The following is a 13,861-nucleotide window of genomic DNA, read 5'->3' on the forward strand; positions in this document are numbered from 1 at the left end:
ATCCTAATTAATTGTCCCCACGGGACCCCCACCCTTTTTAGCAGTCGGATGGCGGGCGGACAAAGTCCACCCGCTATTCGATGTCGTAAGTAAGTATGAGTTGTTGGAGACGTTTGAAGAGTGAACTAGAAGACTAGAATTCCCTTTAATTGGTATAGGCCTAGGAGCCGGAGTATTGAGTAACCAATGGCCTCATATATCTGATTTCAACTCCGCTTTGAAAGTTTTATGGAGAAGAGCAGTAAAGCACCTGGTGCACTGTTCAACTAAAAAGTGTAAGACAGGTGGAAGGAAGAAAGACGGGCGACATTTAAAATGTTATGTACTACTGTGCTTTATTTCATAGTGCTACTCTACCATGCCACTATGTGTATAAATAATTACCTTGTCCTACTGTTTTATTAAGACTATATTTTACAATTGTCTTGTTTTTTTCTTTTTGATACACAGCTACTCCGAAACTCAACCGGAAGGAGTTGGCCGCCAAGGCACGGCGCCGGAAGCTGGAGGCAATCCAGCGGGAATACCGGCGGCTGGTGGTCCTAGCCGAGGAGGAGGAGGAGACTGCAGCAGCAATTCAAGCCTCCTCCAGTGCTCCGGGCCCCAGCCACCGCCCTCCAGCGGTACGGCGCCACCGTCTGGCGGCTGCCTGCCGCCACCGTGCCATCTCCGGTGCCCCCCCCACTGTGGCTGCAACTGCCGCGGCCTTAGACGCCGCGTCGCCCGTTTAGAGGACGAGATGCGCCAGATGCGTGTCCTCCTCCAGTCCCGCCCCACCAGTTAGTCCCTGTCACTGCCCCTTTTTTAATTCTTGTTCGTTTGGGCGTTACAGACTTTTTTCTACTATGGACAGTGGTTGGGGTTAGGGAGGGGGGTGGGTCAACTTTTGTGGGTTTAGTTTATTTTTGTTAGGGTAAATTAAATATATTTTTCTATGTTACATGCAATGTTGTTAATGTTTTGTAGGTGGGGTCACTGTTTTACATCACACTGTTTCCTTGCTGGTGCATGGCCGCCCATAGCCTGTGTTTGATTTCAATTATTTGCTGAGTGTATAAGACACAAACAGATAGATGCGACACACCTCACTCATTGACTGGTCCTTCTAGTACTTTCAGTCTGTCCTCTAGTCTATGCATTCTTTGGAGTGGTGTGTGAAAATGAAATCATTGACAACATGTCCATTATTAATTCTGTCTCCCCCAAACTTCTCTCTTACCGGTGCTTGATGTTTATGTCCAACTGTGGCACAGCACTGGCTGCATGGTGAAGATGGTTTCCTTTTGCATACATGCCATGATTGGGGTGGTGGTGGTGGTGGTGGTGGTGGTAGTATAGTAGTAGTAGTAGACACTGGCAGGGCGGCAGCATTTCCAAAGAAAGAAAAGGAGACAGTCAATCGCCTTTGAGAGACTGTTAGAGGATTAGTTAAATGAAGTACAGTACAGAACTTACCGAGCAACAATAGTATGCTCAAATATTTGACAAAAAAACTGAATGGTGGTTAGGTGGATAGCCTACTAGACAGAGTTACAAACTATAGTTGTGTTGAGTCACTTGACTATGCCTACAGTCTAACAGTTAGTGCTGTATATGAGGAATGACAACAAACAAATCCAATCAATGCCGGCAATTCATGCTGAGGTATATGTTCCTTTGTTAAATAAAATTAAATAACCTCTGAAATATCCTACTCATGGGTGGCCAAGCAGAAGAAGATCATCGCTCTGCCTTCAAATTGAAGTAGTGTTGCTTTCACCACATCCGCCCCAGCAAGTGTGTGATTAAGTATTGGTGTACATTTAATTTAGTTACACCTCGACAATAAGTCACACAGCCCGGGGGAAGAGGGTTAGGGTTTGTTGAATGGATGGGAAGGGGGTTTTTGGGAAAGGTTTGACATAGAAAAACAGTATGCATACATAGACAAACAAACGACAATCATCGCAGACTACCATATCCATATGTTAAGGGAGAAAAAGGCAATGCATGCATGATGATGAGAGACCCGGATTACATACACTTCTATTTCTTGTTCTGTTGTTCCGGCCTTAATACTTTAACAGATAGCAAATAGAAATTTTAAACATTGGTAGGGAAGAATCGTAAACACAGAGCAAACATAATGATGATTGATAATAACAACTCCAAGAACACACTGTTGTAAAGATTGTATACAAGATATTAATCAAATTATTTAAAAGAAGTTAAAAGTGGATACTGTTACTGTCTTATCCTGGTCAAAAATGTGGACTGGATTTTTGCATCTCGGCAGTCCTCTTGCTCCTCTCGTCTCATCCATCAATCTTGGGTGTGTCGCCTCGCCACTCGCCACTGCCCGGCTGGAAAAAAAAAGGTGATTGATTGGTAAGGTAATTAATATGCATTGTAATGTTTTACAAAGTTTTGGGCAAGGCCCGGCCTGTAATTTTAGATGGAAAATCAAAGGGTATATTAAGAAAGAAAGTGAAAACAAATGCACAAGTGATGGTGTAGTGCAACAAGAACACTTTCCAAGGTGGCATGTATGCATATGCATCATCTCTACTCTAGTTTTTTTCCAGCATTGACCTTCAACAGTAACAGGAGAGAGCAGGGCCACAGTGCTTAGCATTAGCACATCCTACGTTAACACTTTCGAGTCCTTTTTTTTCTCTCAAAGAGTTGGACAAACGCAAAGCACATTATCCATTCCAAACATAGCATTTTACAGTTTAAGTTAGTAAAATCAATGCACTGCAGTCATCCCACCGCTACACTCTATTCAACTTCTACACAGACATTTGGGTCTGCTGTGGTTGTTGTTGACGTGTTTACCTTTAGGCTTTTCCGTTTTATGCCACTCCTGAAACATCCTCCTGACTTCATCATCATCTCTGATACTTTTGCTGACTGACTGAAGATCGGCCTGCAGTATAAGTATAATTTTTATGACACAACAAGAGTAGAAATATAAATATTACTGACTTGAGTCATTCTTTATTGTGTACAGAAAGATAGATTACTACTAGTACACTTTGACATCACTTTGTGCACAACAAACAACGCAAACACAAAGACCAATAGCTCAGAGTCAGGTGTCCAATGCATGCCATTAATTGTCATCATTAATTACCTGTTCCTTCTCATCTTCAGTTAATGGGCCATCTCTTTCGCCATCATCATGATGGACGGTGCTGTTGTGTCACAGTCATTTGCATTGCGCAGATTGAGTGAGTCCCCTTCCTGTATTGAATTAAAAGCAATGTATCACCAAGATGCAGAAGAAGTACACATTTCTTATTTGCAAGAAGGGGAAAATTAGTGTGTTCTGTAGAAAGTTGATTAGTGGCAGTGCACAATTACATAAATTCATGCGCAACAAACACAACAAAATCTACATCATTCAGTCTGCGATTCTGCGGCCAATGCATGGCAGCCATCAATCATTACCTGTTCCATCTCATCTTGTTAACGGGCCGTCTATTTCGCCATCATCATCATGGACGGTGCTGTTGTGTCACAGTCATTTCATTGCGCAGATTGAGTGAGTCCCCTTCCTGTATTGAATTAAAAGCAATGTATCACCAAGATGCAGGAGAAGTACACATTTCTTATTTGCAAGAAGGGGAAAATTAGTGTGTTCTGTAGAAAGTTGATTAGTGGCAGTGCACAATTACATAAATTAATGCGCAACAAACACAACAAATCTACATCATTCAGTCTGCGATTCTGCGGCCAATGCATGGCAGCCATCAATCATTACCTGTTCCATCTCATCTTGTTAACGGGCCGTCTATTTCGCCATCATCATCATGGACGGTGCTGTTGTGTCACAGTCATTTGCATTGCGCAGATTGAGTGAGTCCCCTTCCTGTATTGAATTAAAAGCAATGTATCACCAAGATGCAGGAGAAGTACACATTTCTTATTTGCAAGAAGGGGAAAATTAGTGTGTTCTGTAGAAAGTTGATTAGTGGCAGTGCACAATTACATAAATTCATGCGCAACAAACACAACAAAATCTACATCATTCAGTCTGCGATTCTGCGGCCAATGCATGGCAGCCATCAATCATTACCTGTTCCATCTCATCTTGTTAACGGGCCGTCTATTTCGCCATCATCATCATGGACGGTGCTGTTGTGTCACAGTCATTTGCATTGCGCAGATTGAGTGAGTCCCCTTCCTGTATTGAATTAAAAGCAATGTATCACCAAGATGCAGGAGAAGTACACATTTCTTATTTGCAAGAAGGGGAAAATTACTTAGTGTCTTCTGTAGAAAGTTGATTAGTGGCAGTGCACAATTACATAAATTCATGCGCAACAAACACAACAAAATCTACATCATTCAGTCTGCGATTCTGCGGCCAATGCATGGCAGCCATCAATCATTACCTGTTCCATCTCATCTTGTTAACGGGCCGTCTATTTCGCCATCATCATCATGGACGGTGCTGTTGTGTCACAGTCATTTGCATTGCGCAGATTGAGTGAGTCCCCTTCCTGTATTGAATTAAAAGCAATGTATCACCAAGATGCAGGAGAAGTACACATTTCTTATTTGCAAGAAGGGGAAAATTACTTAGTGTCTTCTGTAGAAAGTTGATTAGTGGCAGTGCACAATTACATAAATTCATGCGCAACAAACACAACAAAATCTACATCATTCAGTCTGCGATTCTGCGGCCAATGCATGGCAGCCATCAATCATTACCTGTTCCATCTCATCTTGTTAACGGGCCGTCTATTTCGCCATCATCATCATGGACGGTGCTGTTGTGTCACAGTCATTTGCATTGCGCAGATTGAGTGAGTCCCCTTCCTGTATTGAATTAAAAGCAATGTATCACCAAGATGCAGGAGAAGTACACATTTCTTATTTGCAAGAAGGGGAAAATTTGTGTGTTCTGTAGAAAGTTGATTAGTGGCAGTGCACAATTACATAAATTCATGCGCAACAAACACAACAAAATCTACATCATTCAGTCTGCGATTCTGCGGCCAATGCATGGCAGCCATCAATCATTACCTGTTCCATCTTATTTTCAGTTAATGGCCAGTCTCTCTCGGCTCTGAAAGGAGGATAGTTATAGTGGTCATCTGATTCATGGTCCACTTGTTTTGGAAGAACGAGGAAAGTTTGAATTTTTTGTTACCATCATCCAATCATCATTCATGAGGGAAATGGAATTGAGCAGGAGATTCAGTATGATCGAGCGGAGGAGCTGGATTCGGAGGACTGTACTGTCAAATGGCAGACACCTGAAACTTGTATATTAAATTAGAAGAGTAGAAGAGGGTGATAATGGATTTGTGGCGATTCACAAGTTTATAACCGGAACGACAGACACATAAACAAAGGGGGAAAAAAGGGAGGAAGACAGTAAGTGCGAGCCTAATTGTCAGGGAAGTATAGCTCGTCCTCAAACTCTGGGGGTTCTTCCAGTAGTAGGTAATCTTCTGACACAATACTTCCGTGACCTGAGCCGCTGTCCTCATCTTCCTCTGTTGATTCATGCATTGTGTAATTCGGTGGTATGAAGTGCTGATTCATTTTGATCATTGTTAACCTCTCCACGTTTTTTGGAGATAGACTGGTCCTTCTCAATGTTACAATGGAACCAGCAGCACTGAAAACACGTTCGGAAGAGACACTTGCGACAGGGCAAGCCAGATAGCTTATCGCCAGCCTGCTGAGCTGTGGCCATTCAGACCTTTTCCTATACCAATACTGCAATGGGTTTTGATCAACGTACACCTCTGTTGGGTCGTCCAGATAGGCCTGGACCATCCGCTCAATGTTCAGGGTTGCTGATGGTAAGCTTTTGTGCTGTTTTTTCTGTGCATCAGCACTGTGCTTGCAATAGCCCATCTTTACATACCAATCCTGTAATGATGATGATTGTACTCGGCCTAATGATCCAGTTTTTGTTTCTGTAGTGGATAGTGATGGTGAGTGTTGTGATTGTGAGCCAACCGCACTGCCCTCAGCCGACGAAGTTGCACTTGATTCTGCATGGCCTGCTTCAGTATCAGTACTTGTTGTGGGTTGATGTGGCGGGCTTTTAATTAGCAGCCCTTCGTTTTCAAACGTAATGGCTGCTTCAGCTATACAACTTTTGTAGCGGGCAACATCATTGTCGGAAAAAGCAAGGAATAGTCCTAATTTTGCTCGTGGATCCAGAATTGTGGCACAAATGTAATGTTTTTGTGACAAAATTTTATTTTGTATCCTTACATTTTCTGATAAGCGCCTGGATAAGCTCTCCACCAAGTCATGGGCTTGCCTTCTGTCCTCTACACCTTTGTAGGATTCAGACATATTATTCAGCTCATGCTCTAGCATTTGCAATATGGGATAGCTTGGCCCATTGTACAGTCCTCCTTGCTGACTTCACGTGTGAAGACCTCAAAAGGAGACAGCATCTCAGTCAGGCATTTAATTAGGGTCCATTGCTCCCTCTGAAGGGTCATGCCTTTAACACTAGCATCACTGCTTCTGTACCAGACATATTCATGGAGTGACCTGTGCTGTTCGTACAGAAGATCAAGCATGTAATACGTTGAGTTCCAACGTGTTGCCACCTCCTGGATGAGTGCCTTGACTGGCATCCTAAATTCACGTTGGATGATCCTCAGCTGCTTCCGAGCTTTAAAAGAATGGCTGAAATGAGTGCATATTCTTCGGCAGATGGCCAGTAAATTGCTGACTATGGGTTCTTTTTTCAGAAAGTCTTGCACTATAATGTTTATGCAGTGTGCCAAACATGGAACCCTGAAATAGGAACCAAGTTCCATGGCCTTAAGTACATTACTGCCATTGTCTGTGGCAACAAAACCAATACCAAGCCCTCTGGGCCGCGGCCATTCCAAAACCTTGGCGCGAAACTCTTCTAAAATGTTTTCAGCCGTATGAGATTTCTCCATGGCGAACATGGCTACAGTCGCATGTTTCCGAGTACCTTCAAAAATCGCAGCTGTGTCAACAACACCTCGTGCAGATAGTTTATCTCTAACCCCCACAAAAGAGATCCAGTGTGCAGTGATGCACATGTAATCTGTGGCTTGGCAACTGCTCCACATGTCTGTTGTCAGGTGGATATTGTGCACAGCACTCTTCTCCAAACCTTGTCCAACCAATTCCAGCACATCATGATGTAGTGCCGGAACAGCAATTCTTGCGAAATCGGACCGGCTGGGAACTTTCCATTTAGGGCAGATGGCAGACACAAATTCAAGGAAACCCACCCCTTCCACAAATGAAAAAGGAAGAAGGGCCAGCGCTAACATTTTAGCCAGCTTCGCATTGTACAATCGTGCCGTTGGGTGGTTGCGTTGGAACTGCTCCTCCGACCTAAACATGCTCTCAATGGTAGGCTGGCTTACTTTCCTTAGTGGTGCTGTTTTCATTAACCCACTAAGGCTCAACGACACAGATTGTCTCATTGAGGTACTCGCCGGTCGCCTTGGTGTCTCACCCACACTCTGAGTATGGCTCTTACTGCTGTGCCACTCTGATGTTACTGAGGAGGATGTGGGCGTTACCACTGCAGTGACTGCACTACTGGAGACAGGGCTAGAAATGCCTCCCTGTTCTTCACCTGCCACCACAATAATATCGCTACCTGATTCTGAAGCCTGACCAACTTCAATGGGTTTAGTTTTTCTACTTTCTTTTAACTTAAGTAGGTGATCCTCCCACACGATAGTGTGGTGTATTCTGAGATGACTTGCTTGTCCTCCGGTACCATAGTTTGTACCAAGCTTACCACGCCGAACACCTTGCCGACAAATTGAGCATATAGCAACGTTCTCCTCCTTGGCGCTAACAGAAAAGAAGTCCCAAACTGGGGAGGAGAACTTTCTGGCACTGCTGGATGTGCCACTTTCAACACCAGATGAACTTGAGGGGGTGCTTGAAAATATGTGACCCTGTCCACCTACACTGTGACTTTTACTACCACTTCCGACTGAGATGGTTGAGCTGGATGTAGGTCCCTGCCGGGCCTTGGAAAATATGGCAGCTGGAGGTAGTGGTAGTGTAACCTGTGTTGGTGAGATCCGTGCTACTTCCCGCTCAGTAGCTGCCTTTCTGGATAGGGTGAGAATGTCGGTCTCCAATCCCTTTGGGGCGGGAGTAATGTGCGTGATGACTGGCTCGTCTTCATCAACATAATCACCCCCCTCTTCTACATCTACCTCCATAACTCTAAGTTTTTCTGGGACCTTCCTTTTCATAAGCATTGTCTTGTGGCGTATATCACTCTCAGACCGAGCTGGTGGGACCCAAGTGTCATCACGATCATCAGAAGCGGGGCTTGAAGAAGAAGATGATGGACTAAGCCTCCTTTTCCTTGCTGGTGGTCTGGAAGACAATAGATCTTCTGAAACAGTGGTTTGACTTTGCTCCACTTTGCAGGAAGCTCGATTTCCTGAAATGCCCCTACGTCAGGAGCAACAACTACTATGGTGGGCTGTTGCGGCAGCTGCTGCTGTTCTTGTTGCGGCGGCTGCTGCTGCTGTTCTTGTTGCGGCGGCTGCTGCTGCTGTTCTTGTTGCGGCGGCTGCTGCTGTTCTTGTTGCGGCAGCTGCTGCTGTTCTTGTTGCGGCGGCTGCACACTGATCTGCTGAGTTTGCGCCTGCGTTGAACTTGATTGTGTACTACTTTGCGGTAATGACATTTCTTCAACATCGCTGCTCGTTAGCAGGCTGGCTACCTCTGCGACACTAAAGCCCTTGGGCCTAGGTTGGTGGGGTTGGACCGCTGTACTGCTCCCAGCTTGGTTCCCGGACAACGCTTTGGTGCCAAAAAAAACATTGGCCGGCACACCACCAGTCGTGGTTAATGGCACTTGCTTTTTCTGTTCCTTCTTCTCACCGGCAACTTTCTTGGTACTGGACCTGGTACCTTTCTTTGGGGCCATCTTCTTCAGATGTCAGGCAGAATGCAGATGCATAACAAGTTCTGGTCTCATGTGGACGTGATGCGCAGCAGGACTTCTGTCTGGCTGGCAGTACAACGGGTAGCCGGGTGATGCTGATGACACCTCCTACTCTGTCTTTTGTGAACCTAAAAGCAAATAAGACAGGAGAAGAACATCAGTGAAATGTTGCATTTGTTGTTGTGGTTCAGTTACTTAGTACTGTACTAGTGCAAACAAAAGATAGTCTAGCCATTTATGACTTTTTTTTTTAACTAGAGCTATGTTATACTACTAGTACTGTGTACAGCCACACACTACACTCTCAGGAAGGATCGGAAAGTTAATAATAAACAACAAAATAAAAATTTAATGGAAGTGGGGTGGACCATTGCATTATTTGAGCATCTCAGCATCCATGGAGCTGCTGCTGGCAAAGGGGGTGGATGGATGGAAGCAGTAAGCCAAAGAGCCAATAGGAAAACCATGCAGGCCTATGGCAAAAGCAGGACACTAATAACTCCCAGTCCAAACACCAAAAAAGGCCACCACCCACATGGACACACACAAATCACAAACAAGCCGGGGGCCTGGGAACCACCAGGAGCTTACAAAAGGCCTATAAAAGCCGGGTAAAGGATGCCTGCTAAAGCACACTGCTCTGCCTTTTTAATGCAACAAAATGTAAATACGAACATTCACAGGCCCCAAAAAGCTCTGCAGGGTGCATGCATTGCACACCAACACACCAGACACGTACAACAAAAGCATGTCTTTAAGACAACCAACATCAGAAAGGCCACCCCCAAAAAACACACTTCCCCAACTCAATCCAATGCCATCCATGCCCAAAATGATGTCTAAATTCAGCAGATCACACAGAAAACACTTGATTAATAAAGCTGTGGCTACCTGCTCTGATCCTAGTGGATGAAAAAGCAGGCCTGTTGGCAGACAAGGCCAGGCAAGCTTGCAGGCCTAGGCCTCAAAATGGCCACCAGCCACATGGCCAGGCCCAACAAAATCACAAAGGCCACCCCCAAAAAACACACTTCCCCAACTCAATCCAATGCCATCCATGCCCTAAATGATGTCTAAATTCAGCAGATCACACAGAAAACACTTGATTAATAAAGCTGTGGCTACCTGCTCTCATCCTAGTGGATGAAAAAGCAGGCCTGTTGGCAGACAAGGCCAGGCAAGCTTGCAGGCCTAGGCCTCAAAATGGCCACCAGCCACATGGCCAGGCCCAACAACATCACAAAGGCCACCCCCAAAAAACACACTTCCCCAACTCAATCCAATGCCATCCATGCCCTAAATGATGTCTAAATTCAGCAGATCACACAGAAAACACTTGATTAATAAAGCTGTGGCTACCTGCTCTGATCCTAGTGGATGAAAAAGCAGGCCTGTTGGCAGACAAGGCCAGGCAAGCTTGCAGGCCTAGGCCTCAAAATAGCCACCAGCCACATGGCTAGGCCCAACAACATCACAAAGGCCACCCCCAAAAAACACACTTCCCCAACTCAATCCAATGCCATCCATGCCCTAAATGATGTCTAAATTCAGCAGATCACACAGAAAACACTTGATTAATAAAGCTGTGGCTACCTGCTCTGATCCTAGTGGATGAAAAAGCAGGCCTGTTGGCAGACAAGGCCAGGCAAGCTTGCAGGCCTAGGCCTCAAAATGGCCACCAGCCACATGGCCAGGCCCAACAACATCACAAAGGCCACCCCCAAAAAACACACTTCCCCAACTCAATCCAATGCCATCCATGCCCTAAATGATGTCTAAATTCAGCAGATCACACAGAAAACACTTGATTAATAAGGCTGTGGCTACCTGCTCTGATCCTAGTGGATGAAAAAGCAGGCCTGTTGGCAGACAAGGCCAGGCAAGCTTGCAGACCTAGGCCTCAAAATGGCCACCAGCCACATGGCCAGGCCCAACAACATCACAAAGGCCACCCCCAAAAAACACACTTCCCCAACTCAATCCAATGCCATCCATGCCCTAAATGTGCTTGAAAATGAAATACATTCAAAAAACAACAAAAGGAACAGTTGCTTCATCATGCACACACACACCCATGAGGCCATGCCCCTGGCTAGCTCGGGCCTACTACTACTACCCACAAAATAAAAATAAATAAAAAAGGAATGATGATAATTAATTATCAAAAATAAATTGTAGTTACAACAACTGCAATGCCCACAATCAAACAAACACAACAACCACTTACTTGTAAAATATCCTATTCCAAAAATCCTGAAATCCAATTGCAATGATGCAGCAGACAAAAAGAGTGATCTTTCCAGCTCCAAATCCAAAGGCAGAATGAGCAGGAGATGGAAAAAGCACTGGGAGGAGCCTGCTGGACAGGAACAGGAAGTTGGAGATTCTGTGTCACTTCCTCCCTCTCTCCACCTTTTAAAAAAATAACTCCTTGCACAAAAAAGGAAAGCCAAATGTCAATGTAAGGAGTTCTTTTCATCCAAAATCAGCATTTGCAGATGGTTTCATGCTGCTAGAGCCGATATTCCTCTCCAAATTGTAAATTTTACATTGTTGAGTTCTCGAGCTTCACATTACTTCTGCCGGCGTGTCGAAAACGACATGATCACGTTCTCTTCTTTGTCCCTGTCGCGTTGGATATGACGTGTTCGGGGTCTCTTTCTCCTGTTCGCGTTTGATTACACGTGCCCGCGTCCTCATCCTCTGGCTCGCGATGTAGAATGACATATTCGAGATCTCAATCTTCTCATACTCGCACGGTGCATGATCACGAGAAGAAAGACGTGATCGCGCGACAAATGACGTGATCGCGTGACAAATGACGTTAATGCGGCCGCGAACTGTCGCGAGACAGCGCAAAATGGCTACCAAAATCCAACATCTCGTGGAGAACGCGACCGGGTCAAGAAAACTTGTCGTCGAACGCGGGGTTTCAGGTAAGGCGAACGCGCGAACGCGAGAATGTATTTTTTTACAGCGCGAGCAAGAAAAAAATTATCGCTAAGCTGCGGAATGCGGAAATTTTGACATTTTCGCGCTTTCCGCGGAACGCGAAAATGCCAAAATATCGCAATTTCCGCGAACGGAACGGAATTTTGGCCCAGGCCTACTCATTATGTTCTTGGACCGTCTTCGCGTGAACCATAATGTTGTCACTGACATTGATCGCCCCTGGAATTCCGGCTATGAGCTCTTGTATCACATTCTGGAACACCTCGGCGGCGCTTGACACTCCAAAACTCAGTCGAGTGTACCGCCTGAGCCCCACGTGGGTGGAGAACGTTGTGATATTTCGGGAGGCTTCGTCCAAGACTAGTTGATGGTACCCTGATCTGGTCTAGTTTCGAAAACCACCGAGCACCAGCCATCTCACTGATCAGGTCGTCAATGGTGGGTGTGATGTGTCGCTCCCTCTTGATTGCAACGTTGGGGAGTCGCATGTCGACGCATATTCGGACTGCGCCGGGCTGCTTAGGTTTCCTGGCAACCACGATGGGGGATACCCACGGCGTGGGTCCTGACACCTTCTCGATTATCCCGGCCGCTTCGAGTTTCTTGAGCTCTTCCTCCACCAGCGGCCTGAGGTGGAACGCTATCTGCCGGTGTCGAAGGGCGACCAGTTGGACTGTCTGGTCTATGTGGAGGTGAATTTCCTTTTCTCGAAACTTGCCAATCCCGTGGAACACCTCTTCGAACTCACTCAAAAGGGTTTGCATGAACTCGTAATCCACCCCGAATGCAAAAGTCACTACTCCCAATTCTTCTACCGCTCGGCATCCCAGGAGCATGCCCTGGCCATCCTCGGTGACCTAGATGTTGGTGGTGACCAACTGAGTGCCATGTGATATGACTGTCCGGAACCGTCCCCGCACTCTCAGCGGTGTTTCTTGGCCATATGCAAACACGGTTATTGTTGACGGACGCAGGGGCGCTCTCGGGCTCATCGTGCTGTGCAACGCAGCGGCCATGATGTTGATGCTAGCTCCAGTGTCCACCACTGCCGTCATGTCTTGCGCCCCTATTCGGACGTTGCACTCTGGCAGACGCCTTGTCTTGCGCGTGGTGGTGCCTATCATGTGGATTCGGTGCACCACCCTCTCCTCTTCATCATCATCATCCATGTCGCTAGCCGCCGACTCTCCATCTTTGACCACGTTCACCACCGGGCGGGGCTTGCGGTACCACCTCTTCGACCGGCACACCTTTTCGAAGTGATTGAAACGCCCGCACCCGGAGCACTTCTTCCCTCTCGCTGGACACTCCGCCGCGGCAGCATGTGGCGGTCCCCCACAGTATCCGCACGACTTTGGCTGCTCTGTGGCGGCGGCTCTTGCCCCTTTGTTGTCCCATTTCGGCTTAGGCCTGGCCGATACCGCATTAACTGGTTCAACTTTCACTGGCACTTGAAGCGCAGCCTCCATGTGCGCCGCCCGCGCCTTCGACAGTTCTTTGGTGCGACCCATCGTCAATATTTCCGCCAACGGCTTGCCTGATTCCTCCAGTATCCGCTCTCTCAGTTTAGCTGACGCGCATCCCTGGATAATTTGACCTCTAATTTCTTCGGTTTCGTCTCTGAACCCACACGTGGCCGCTAGATTCTTTAGGCGGGCATGGAATCTATCCAGCGACTCTTCCGGCAGTTGGCGCGCTTGTCGAAATATGAACCGCTCACGGTTAGCCATGGGTTCGAAGTGTTCATTCAGGGCAGCTATTAGGGTCACGTGCATTTTGGGCGTGGCCTCTGCGAGCGTCTTGACGATGTTGTGAATGTCTTTCCCCCCTAGGTGAATGATCATTGCACGTTTTTGGTCTTGGTGAACTTTAGTGGCCTCAAAGAATATGCGAAGCCTGTCTTCCCAGTCTTTCCATCTGGCCGCCACTGCGGACGGTGACCCCTCCACTGTGAATGGTTCAATTGGGGTATATTTGTCATGG

This window comes from Triturus cristatus, chromosome 1_2, assembly GCF_964204655.1.
Source record: "Triturus cristatus chromosome 1_2, aTriCri1.1, whole genome shotgun sequence".
NCBI lineage: Eukaryota > Metazoa > Chordata > Amphibia > Caudata > Salamandridae > Triturus > Triturus cristatus.